This window comes from Thalassophryne amazonica, chromosome 10, assembly GCF_902500255.1.
Source record: "Thalassophryne amazonica chromosome 10, fThaAma1.1, whole genome shotgun sequence".
NCBI classification, from domain to species: Eukaryota; Metazoa; Chordata; class Actinopteri; order Batrachoidiformes; family Batrachoididae; genus Thalassophryne; species Thalassophryne amazonica.
Genome location: NC_047112.1, coordinates 37,430,491 through 37,442,900, shown reverse-complemented (window position 1 = coordinate 37,442,900; position 12,410 = coordinate 37,430,491).

Genomic DNA, 12,410 nt, shown 5'->3' with positions numbered 1-12,410 from the left:
TGACATCAAAGGTCTGACTGGTACATTTGTTCCATGATGCACCGTATGCGCTTCCGATCAGTGGTGTTGAGAATAATTGTATTCTCTGTACATGGAACCCTGGGGTCTTTTTCCCCTCTCCCACTGCATCCTATTTACTGCACAAAAGCAAAGCACAAAGAAAGAATGAAAAGCATCCCCTTGCTGTTAAGCAGATTTACCTTTCAAAGCACAAAGAAAGAATGAAAAGCATCCCCTTGCTGTTAAGCAGATTTACCTTTTTTTTTTTTTGCTGTTAGACAACTAAAAGAATAAGATGTAGAGAAATAATGACATTTTCCGCTCTTCTTTTCAACAGGCACTGTGGTGCTCATGCAGATCATAGCATTGGACAATAGTGATACAATAATATTATGGAAAATCCAAATAGAGATGTGACAGCAATATCAGTATGACACTGTTTTTGTTAATTTTAATGATGTTTGTTCCAAATATGGGTCTTAGCATCAACATCATGTCTTGTAATCTCAACAAATCGAAGCCTCTGATCTGCACATGCCTGCAGGATTCCAATATTTTGGCCCCTTCACACATAACACAAAGTTGGGCAAAAGAAGCTGGAACTGGTCGAAAAAACCTCCAAAAACCAAAACAGGGAACCACAAAAGATTCCACCCGCTGTTAGGAGGGACACGCAGTCGGACAGGCGTGAACGATACCGTGGCGACAGTTTTGTGCACGCTTGTGTGTGCGCATGAACACAGTGCGAGCACCTACAAAGTGTGACACCATATCACGCCGCTGCTGTGGGGAAAAAAAAATACAAAAAAGAAAAACCCCACAGGAATTTCTAACATTTAATCAAGCGGACAATACAAGTATAATCCTTCTGTTCTGTATATAACCCATGGTCATAGATGTCAAGTCATGAATTGACATGAATGAAGCCATGCGCTCTTATCATGTCCACATCTGCCGGTGACACATATCCAGCCAGCACCGCGTGTCCAGTAAGCGGTGTGCCAAAGAACACTTTGTCATGTGGACTATAGCTGACGTGGCCGATGTGACATTCAGATCACCAGCTGAGTGTACATATGATCAGACGGTTCTTTTCACATGGGACAGCCTGCTGATGTGAGCGCTGAGCGGGTCGCTTCTGCCCGTAGCAAAGGATCAGCTGAGAGGCACCATCTGTCCACAGCGCTGTGAGCATAGTGATCACACATGAATGAGTTCATGCCTTTCTCCATGTTGTATTTATTTTCCACTCTTTCTGTCTGTCATGTGGAGTACAATTTACATTACTGAATGTTCATTAGCTTGGCTGGCCGGCTCATAACAAAGTTCACACCATGCTGTGCGCACTCAGACATGGCTGGCTGGTCTCCATGTGATCTTTTCTGTATGTAATTATCAGCATGTCTGAGAGACCGCCCACATGTGTGCATTACGTGGAGTGTTGTTCATGGTGTTGATGGCACAACATATGTTCTCCAGCTGAGTTGCGAGTACACAGTGGTCAGCTGTTCCAGCTGGACATTACAGCCATCTAGATGCGCACTGCACTGGACAGCGATCGCACTCCAGCTAACTCAGCTGCACTTGACAATGCTAGATCATGGCGTTGGGGGGAACGACACACCTCTCATGACATCTGTGTTGCGGGGGTGGGGGTCTTGCTTGCATGACATGTGTTGCTTGTTAACAGCACATTCGGGGGCCATTCGCACAGCGAAGTCGAAAGTGGTCGCCTGCACTCTACTCTCATGCCGGCTGCATGAATTGCCCTGCCTTTTCTAAGTGCCCAGCAAGTAGTGTTGAATGTTCATGGGTGGCACCTGGTCTTTGGCCGACTGCGAACGAGAGTGGGTCAAATGGCCATTTGTCTGGGATTCACCGTGGTCTGAAGGCTGCCTCAATTGTGCCATTCGGCCACGGTGTGACATGGTCGATGATTTCATTCAGGTGCTCGGCTGTGGCACAACAGTGCAGCAGTGTGACCTCATCTTGCACGCCATTTGAATGGGTTTCCGCTGCAAGCAGCAGGCGAATGTAGAGTGCATGTGCCGTGCCCAAATGGTTGTGGCGACTACTGTAGGAGGCATTCGAGGCAGCTCCGATTTTTCATGAGTGGCATACGATTCCTCCTCCTTGCGCCAGTCAGCTTCAATGATGTTATGTGTGAAAGGGCCTTTAAAGTGGTCATAGTGTGTAAAATAATTATTTATCTATCTTTTGCAGTTACATAAGCTTGAAGTTTGTTTTAAATAAGGATGCACCAATGTCACTTTTTCCCAGACTGAGTACAACTACAAGTCCTTACATTTGGGCACTATCGATATCAAGTAATGATACAAATACTTAACGATACCATTACATTTTCATGAAAATTCAATAAGGTATGTCTTCTATAATATATTCCAATTCTAAGGTAGAAGTCTTCTAGTGTATACTAAGGTATATCGAAATATCTAAAAAAAGAGAAGAGTAGAATGAAGAGTAGAATAGAGTAGAGTAGAGCCACTTAGGTGCCTGGTCTTGAGAACCAGGGATGGTAGGTTTATAAAACCTTGACTTTGAAAATGTTTTATTCATCAGCTGTTCCTTACTTTTGACTGTAACTGCTACCAATATCATTAGCTTTGTTTTTATTTACAATCATTTCACTTAAATCACGTAACTTCACTTTTTGACTACAACAAATTGTGCGTTAACATTAACCGGGTGTTTCTTAATAAACATGACGCTGCCAGACATCTCACTGAAATACAACCTGTGGACTTCAGCACTACAAAATATAAAACACCAGGAACAGAACTGAAACTGTTCATCAATAACTTTACTTATGTCTGTGAGCAGCAGTGTTGCCACAGTTACTTTGAAAAAGTAATCCAATTACTGATTACTCCTTGAAAAAGCAACTTAGTTACTTTACTGATTACTCAATTTTAAAAGTAACTAAATTAGATTACTAGTTAATTTATTAGTTACTTTCAGCAGCCGCAGACAACATCACCCCACCCCCACCTCAACATGAAAATGATAACCAGTTTTGCTAATACTCAGTATAGTCACCCTTTCTTGACTTTAATAAACATAAATACTTGTTTTATAAAAAATAAAAAAGACATCTTTCTTGACCTCATATTTTAATGTTGATAGCACTGTAACAGTAAAACTTACAATTTATAATCTACATTGTTTATAAATGTAACAGTAAATTCTTTCTAACATTTTCTAACATTTAAATTCTTTCTCAACATTTAATTGTTAAATTTATTATTATAGTAGTAGTATGAAAAATTGTCTTCAAAAGTGGACCTTTAATCTCGGGGTGTGGAGGGGACGCACGCCCCCCCCCCCATCTGGATTCAGCCCTGGATGGCCATCTGAATATGAAGAATTGACAACGTATATTTATGGAAAAAGCACCACCAGATTGACAGGTAGGGAATTTTTTTTTTTACATTTTTCAGCTTTTTTTTTTTTCTTACTTCATGTCATCCTCAGAAAGAGACTTTAGGTGCATTTGGGTGGAAAAAAATAAGTGTAAGCATTTGTTAATGCGTGCGGATCAGTTTTTGTTTTAATGAAGACACACACGGAGCTGCACAGAGTTTCAAAGAAAAAAAAACGTAAAAATGTCTTTGTAAAGCTCAGTGCAGGTGTGCTGCCGTCACCGCAATTTCAGAGATGACAACTGTTCTCAACTCTGAGCTGCGCTGCAAAAAACAGATGAAAAGCTTGCAGCATCAAACGCTTCATGGGCAAAGTGGGCATATCAGTCGAACCGAGACCTTCACCTGCCCAGGGGCTGCAGTGAGAGGCTGACATCACGCTGCTGTAAAGAGGTATCGGGTGTCTAGTATCGGAACAGTTTTATGATTACAAGTGCAAGTAAATACATACGGGGTTGTGCCGATACCCGATACTGGTATCGACATCGGTGCATCCCTAGTTTTATATTTGCACAAACTCTAACAATTATATGATTATGTATGTAGAATGTCTCCAGCCAAACTAAATTTGAGTCATGAAAGAGAGTATTTTAGTCATGTCAGTCTTATGTGCAAAACCATGTCAGAATAGTATCTTTGTTTCTGCAAGTTTGTATTTTTAGCAGCATTGACTTGTTTACAACACCTGTTTCTTGTTTGTCACATTTGGAATTTTCTGGGACTGCATTTGCCCAGATTTGAAACCAAAAATAGTTGCCTCTAGGGACTAATGTCTACACATAAGTATCAATGGACCATATGCTAATTTACTAAATTCTGAAAATTAGAAAAGGAAATCAGAAGAGCTATCTGGGACCTCAGAAAGCCCATCTGCAATTATTGCTTGATCTCCAAAATCAGTCTATGCAAGCGAAATTATGTTCAGTATGAGTGTTGTCATTAGTGCCACTTGGAAAATTAAATTCATGATAAGTAATTTATCCTAAACTTATAATCTCTTGTTTTTTCAAACTTATGCAAAAACAAATCTTGAGAAAAAAAAAAGACAGTATGCGATAGTTAATAATTATTAAGAGCCTGTTCTTTTATATTTATGAATACATTTTACCACATTGCAGTTGTTTTTTAATGAAAACTCAACCTATCATTCTTTTTGAGTTCTACACATGTGGTGATACCTTATTTACACCAGGATGTTAATAAAATCAATCCTGGCTATTCTCAGAATAAAGTACTTATATCCACAGCTTCAAATTGCATAAGTCAAATGGTGTCCACTTTATGGTCTTCTCAAAACATTAAAATTACTGTTCTGGATGCTCAGAATGCATCTGAGCTTATCTAGAAATCGTTGGCTTCTGGGGGCCTAAAGCGGCACCCAGACCCCCGGCCTATGGGCTTCCGCCCTGTGAGTCTCACACTTTGTCCCCCCAATTTCTAGTTCTAAATTGCACCCTGAGCATTAACAGTTGAAGTGGTTTCATTCAGTATTCTCTTCTGTCTGTGTTGGCTTAAAGAAAGAACTTGTCTGTGGCTGTGAGGAATTCTCTAAGCATGTTTAGTCCATTTGAGTTGTGTCTACATCTCATCACATTTCAGTGTTGAATGTAAATGTGAGGACAGACGTGGCAGTGGTCTCTTTCAGTCTTTATTTACTCACATCTGTGAAATCAAGTGGCCAAATACCACAGAGTCTATTTTGTCCGATTCACAGATTTTTCTTTTCTTTTCGTTTTTTTTTAAGGACTCCCTCTCATGCTTGCAGGCTTTGGCACGTACTTCATAATATAAACCTCAACAATATGGTTCCTCTGGAACAGCTTGTGTTCAAATAAAACCTCTCTGGCTCAATCAGCCCTCATATTTTTGTCATGCACAACCATATCACACTGTCAAGATAAAAGATGTTCAAATTGTAATTAATATGGGGATTCAGCTGTAGGTTAGACACAGTGTATGAGAGTGTGGGAGACCTGCACAGAACAATATAAAAGTACTTTTTTCACTATTCATGTAATGTTTTGGTAAGATGATATTTGATGCGTCATCTCCCATCAGTTTCTCTTCTCAAAATCTCTCCTTATTTTCAAGATCAATGCATGATTCTGTAATATTTGGCTGATCTTTTCTCTTCAACCCCAAAAACTCAGGTTCACATGTCAGCGTGGATAAACATTCATCAAAATATGTGATACGAAGGGAAGAGGGAGGGAAGGAAAAGGCGGTGATGGAAAGCAATTGACGTGAGCAGATGCAGGAGTGCCAGAGAAGAAAATGATCAACACTGAGTGATGATTCTGAACTGATACGATCCAGACATCTGTTTAAAAAGGCATTTACATTTACTGCTGCGATTAATGGTGTGCAGAAAGAGAGCAGAGGGGAGGAGGAATGGGAGGATCTCATATCTCTCTAATAAGAGCCCAGCTGTGGAGCCTGGTAAATGTGCAGACACACACACACACACACACTCAGTCGAACAGGCGTGCACACACACTGGTGTCTGCTCTCTGGGCATCGCTCGTACACTACTCTTCACTCACACATTGAGCTGTTCTCGTGGCTGACAGGGAGCAGAGCGGCTGTCAGCAGGCCCAGAGTCAGCGAGGATGCATGGTGCTGCCGTGCTGCACACACACACACACACATGCACAAATATGTCAAACAGCATGGCTGCTATGATAAAATACATACAGGGTCAAGAGAAACACATTAAACCACACGAGCACCAGGGCTGAATATACACACACACACACACACACACACACACACACACACACACACACACACACACACACACACACACACACACACACACACACACACACACACCACACACACACACACACACACACACGCAGTCTTTGCAGCAACGCCTGCAGAAAAAAAATTCTGCTTTTCAGCTGATCCTGAACATGTGTCATGCTTTACACTGTAATCTACTGTAAGAGAGCGAGAAAAGAAAATACACCAATCTGCACTGTGCTTTCATTACTAGATTTATTTGTGGTGCCGCCCAGAGTTCTCTATGAGCTGCCACAGAATGTACATGTGCTGTACATGATATCATTAACTACTTATGTTGACAGAAATGACCTCAGTACCTCAGGTAGGCAATAATTAAACACCGGCTCCAGTTGGCTTCCCAGTTGGTTCAAATTTTTTTCTTTGCATTTTCCAGAGTCTGTCAGTTTAGGAACCCAAACTACGAATATATCTATGTTCTTTTCTTTTTTCTTTTTTTTTTTGTCTTTGCAGAAATCCATCAGTAAAGTCATGTTGACATGCAGCCTCCAGTCTGCACTTGGCTTTACATAGGAGATGAATTACAACCTGAATGTTATTGATACCCACCAGGGAAGTCATGAATACAGTATGAATATACATTTGTTAAGAACATATGACACATTGTACACCTGCACACAGTTGTACAATGCATGCCCAAACATTTGTGTATAAGCTGTACACACAGATTTCCTCATGCATTTGGCGTTTGTTCAAACTCAAATTCCTGGAATAATGTAGATGTTATTTGGTGCAGCATACATTTAAATTGGTCAAATATTCCAGCCCAGTCTCACGTTTTTTTTTTTTCGTCCTCCCGTCTCGAAATTATTCAAATTTTCATTACAGGGTTTTTGTTTTTAAACTCACTATGACTAACCCTACTCCTACTCTCAACACTAATGTTAACATAACCTAACCCTACTCCTTCCCCCTAACTCTAACCATACCCCCCCCCCCCCCCCCCCCCCTGCTGCACTTTTAATTACGTGCAGCCATCACGGAATGAATTAGAATGATTTTGTGCTTCCATGATGACAATTTTGCACTTTTCGTGACAATATGACGAACCAATATATTTAATGTATATTTTGTGCTGCTGAATGACAACTGTGAGACTGGGTTGAATATTCATAGATTAACTTTTTCCCCATGGATTCATCTTCAGAGTGTATCAGGAGTGTCAGACAAAGAAGGCAGGAGACAAATGCAGGACTCACTTAGTAGCTCTGGTTCAAGGAAGCGTTTACTGGGAGGCTTAGCTGGGTACGGTACACAGTAAGGCAGTCCAAGAAAAGCAAACAGATCCAAAACGTCAGGCAAAGGCGTGGTCAAAAAATACAGGCAGGCGGTCAAAACACAAGGTGGAAGCAGGACTTTGACAGAGCGAGGTACAGAGCTTGAAACAATGGCACAGGGCAAAACGATCAGGCAAAAACCCGGTGCAACCAGTGGTGTTTAAATACTCCCAGCAAAAGGTGCAGAAAGACCCAGAACAAGGCGTGACCCTATCACAAAGAACCGCCCCCCACCAAGCTCAGAGAAGGCAGCCAAGAGACATACAGACCAGAAAAACCCAAGCAAAGCACCCCCAGCCAGAAAAGCAACAAAATCCAAAATCAAAACCCCACATGTACAATAGAGGGCAAACACAATACATGACAGGACCCCTCCCTCAATGACCGGCCCCTGACGGCCCGGGGGACCCAGGATGTCGAGCGTGAAAGTCCGTGATCAGTCCAGGATCCAAAACGAAACGAGAGGGGATCCATGAGGATTCCTCAGGCCCGTAGCCCTCCCAGTCCACCAAGTACTGCACCCCCCTCCCACGCCGCCGAGACCCCACGAGGCGCCTCACAGTAAAAACCGGCTCCCCGGCCACATACCGGGCTGAGGCAGGGGAACGGCCGGAGGGCACAGAACACTGGACCGAGCAGGCTTGACCTGGCTGACGTGGAAGGTGGGATGAATTCTCATAGACCGGGGCAGACACAGACGTACCGAGACCGGATTAACCACCCTTGAGATGGGGAACGGCCCCACGAACCTGGGAGTGAGTTTCCTCGGCAGACCTCAGAGGGACAGATGCCGGGTGGAGAGCCAAACCCGTTGTCCCGGGGAGTATCTCGGTTCCTGGGTCCTCCTCCTGTTGGCCGCCTCTTTGTAGGTCGCCGAAGATCATAGCAATGTTCGTCGGGCCCGCTCCCAGGTTAGGCGACAACGGCGGATTAAGGAGAGGGCCGAGGGCACCCAGGAGATCAAGTCTGTAGAAGAGAACAAAGAAGGGTGATACCCATGTGAGACGTGGATAGGAGAGTAGCCGGTAGAAGCAGATGGCAAACAGTTGTGTGCGAGCTCTATCCATACTAATTGAGATGACCAGGAAGCCGGGTGCTGTGAGGCAAGAATACGAAGTCCCTTTTCCAACTCCTGATTGACCCTCTCAGCCTGCCCATTTGCCTGAGGGTGATACCCGGAGGTGAGGCTGGAGGTGACTCCCAGGAGATGACAAAACTCTCCCCAAAAGTGTGAGACAAACTGGGGCCCTCGATTGGACACTATGTCCTGTGGGAAACCGTGTAATCTGAACACGTGGTTTAACAAGGCCTCTGCAGTTTCTTTGGCTGTAGGAAGCTTCGGTAGCGGTATAAAATGGGCCATCTTGGATAGACGATCTACCACTGTAAGAATTACAGTATGTCCCTTGGAAGGAGGCAATCCGGTAACAAAGTCCACTGAGATGTGTGACCATGGTCGGGTGGGGACAGATAACGGATGGAGCTTGCCGGTTGGTGATCGGTTGGACGACTTGTGCATAGCGCAGGTAGTACATGCCCCAACATATGCCGTGATGTCGGAGAGTAAACGAGGCCACCAAAATCTTTCCCGGATGATTGTGGCTGTCTTTCCTATTCCTGGATGGCAAGCGAAACGGCTGCTATGTGCCCAACAAATCACCTCCCCCCTGAGGCCCTCTGGTACGTACAGCCTCCCCGGAGGGCAGTCCTGAGGTACAGGAATACTGCGCGTTGCGGACCGGACTTTGGTCTCAATGTCCCAGGTAAGAACCGAAAGGAAGCAGGATGCGGGCAAGACGGACCCCGGTTCAGCCGATTCATCCGATTCATCCGATAGTTCTTACCGACGAGAGAGAGCATCGGGTTTACCGTTCTTTGTTCCAGGCCGGTATGATAAAACGAAGTTAAAACGACTAAAGAAAATGGACCATCTAGCCTGTCTGGCATTGAGTCGTTTTGCTGAGCGCAGATATTCGAGATTCTTATGATCGATCCACACTAAAAACGGCACTTGCGCCCCTTCCAACCAGTGGCGCCACTCCTCCAAGGCCACTTTAACCGCCAACAGTTCGCGGTCACCGATGTGATAATTACGCTCAGCTGGAGTCAGTTTACGGGACAAAAACGCACAGGGATGTAATTTCTGATCAATGGGATGGACCTGAGACAAGACGGCACTGATCCCTATGTCGGAGGTGTCTACTTCGACCACAAACTGTAGGGCGGAGTCAGGGAGGAGCAACACAGGGGCCGTAGTAAAGCGTTTCTTTAGGACCTGAAATGCTTCCTCACACTCCGGAGTCCAGCAAAAGGGCCGGAGTACAGAGGTGACATTATGCAGAGGGGCAGCTACCGCACTGAAATTTCGAATGAACCTTCGGTAAAAGTTTGCAAATCCAAGAAACCGTTGGACCTCCTTGTGATCCTTAGGTGTAGACCAATCACGCACAGCGGCTACCTTAGCTGGGTCCATCCGGATAGACCCTGGTGTAATTATAAATCCTAGAAATGATACAGTGGACTTGTGAAATTCGCATTTTTCTGCTTTTACATATGACTGATTACGTGACAGGGTCTCAAGCACGGTACGCACATGTCGAGAGTGTATTTCAGCATCAGGGGAAAAAATCAGAATATCATCAAGATACACAAACACAAATTTACTCAAAAAATCTCGTAGCACGTCATTAATCAGGTTTTGAAATACCGCAGGTGCATTGGTTAAGCCAAAGGGCATGACTAAATATTCATAATGGCCAGTGGGAGTATTGAAAGCGGTCTTCCATTCATCTCCCTGTCTGATTCACTAAATGATAGGCATTGCGGAGATCGAGCTTGGTGAAGATTGTGGTGCTTTTAGTAGTTCAAACGCGGAAGCTATTAGGGGCAGGGGATAACGGTTCTTCACAGTGACGTTGTTAAGCCCGCGATAGTCAATACAGGGACGGAGTAACTTATCTTTCTTTTCTACAAAGAAAAACCCCGTCCCTGCGGGAGAAGATGATGGGCGAATCAAACCGGCCTCCAAGGATTCCCGGATGTATTTGTTCATGGCGATGCGTTCAGGACCGGTCAGAGAAAATAGTTTTCCCCGTGGGGGACTCGTGCCCGGAAGTAGCTCAATGGCACAGTCATAAGCATGATGTGGTGGCAGCGACTTTGCCTTGACTTTGCTAAACACTTCGGATAAATCGTGGTACTCAGTAGGAACGCCTGCCAAATCAGGGTTAAGGGGATTAGCGACCCTCACGGACATCGCGAAACAGCGCCCCGTACAGGCGGAGCCCCAGGAAGTGATTCGTCTGTTGGACCAGTTTATAATCGGACAATGTATTTTTAACCAGGGATGCCCCAAAATGGCGGAGTGAGTCATTTTATCGAATACATGAAAGCTTATCGTTTCTGAATGGGTACCGGCTATGATCAACTGAACGGACTGAGTGCGGTGGGTGATGTGACCCAGTACATGACCATCAATGGCATGCATAACCAGTGGCCGTGTGAGACGGTAAAGCTTGAGGTGTAAAGACCTGGCGAGAGAAGATTGCACTAAATTCGCGTCAGATCCTGAATCAATAAATATCGGAACTGAACATGACGAATGATTGGAAATTAACCTGGCCGTGATCACATTTTGAGGAGTGACAGAAGTAATAGAATATTGACTCACCCGGCGCACCCGTTGTGTCCGCATGGGGGGACCCCTGGCTTGGCACTCAGTGACCACATGACCCGCCTGACCACAATAGAAACACAATCCCTGGTCTCTCCGACGCTGCCGCTCCTCGGTGGTCAGCCGGGTACACCCCAACTGCATCGGTTCTTCTGAGGCTGCATGAGACGAGCTGGAGCTGGAAGCCGAGGACCCGACGTGACGAGCGGGGGACGAGGCGCGCACGTCTCATCGGGGCAGATCCGCCAGCCGGCGATCAGTGCGGATGGCTAACGCGATTAGCTCGTCCAGTTGTTCCGGGAGGTCGACGGCTATCAGCTGATCCTGGATCTGCGTGGACAGGCCTTGGAAGAACACGTCATGGAGTGCGGCCGGGTTCCACTCGCTCTTCGCCGCGAGAATGCGGAAATCAATGGCGTAGTCGGCGACACGTCTGTTTCCCTGCCGGAGACGCATCAGGGAACGGGCTGCCTCATGGCCCGGTGACGTATGCTGGAAAACCTGGCGGAGTGCGGTCTTGAATGCCTGGAGCGTTCCACACGCCGGAGATTGCCTGCTCCACTCTGCCGAGGCCCACGCCGCTGCCCGGCCGGTGAGGTGAGTTATGATGAAGGCGATCTTCGCCCTGTCGGACGGAAACATTGCTGACATTAACTCAAAGTGCAGGTCGCATTGTGTAAGGAAAGGCTTGATGTGTCCGGATTCTCCGGAGAAATGCTCAGGTCGAGACAGCTGGTTGCAGAAGACAGGGGCAGCTGTAGGCACCGGCGGGCCCGCACTCGGTCCTGTCGGCGGCTGGTTGGTAGAGGCCGAGGTGGACAGAGCCTGAGGCGTCAGGGAGGTTACAAGCTGGTTAATCTGTGCGCTTACTGAGGACATGAAGGCGTCCTGTCTTTTGGCCAGGTCAGAGATACCGGTGCTTAAGACAGTGATGCGGTCCTCTTGTTCTGCCAGCTGGCGGCTATGGTATCGAACCGCCAGCTGGAACGGGTCCGAGTCCGCTGTCTCCATTTTTGGCCTGATCGTTCTATCAGGAGTGTCAGACAAAGAAGGCAGGAGACAAATGCAGGACTCACTTAGTAGCTCTGGTTCAAGGAAGCGTTTACTGGGAGGCTTAGCTGGGTACGGTACACAGTAAGGCAGTCCAAGAAAAGCAAACAGATCCAAAACGTCAGGCAAAGGCGTGGTCAAAAAATACAGGCAGGCGGTCAAAAC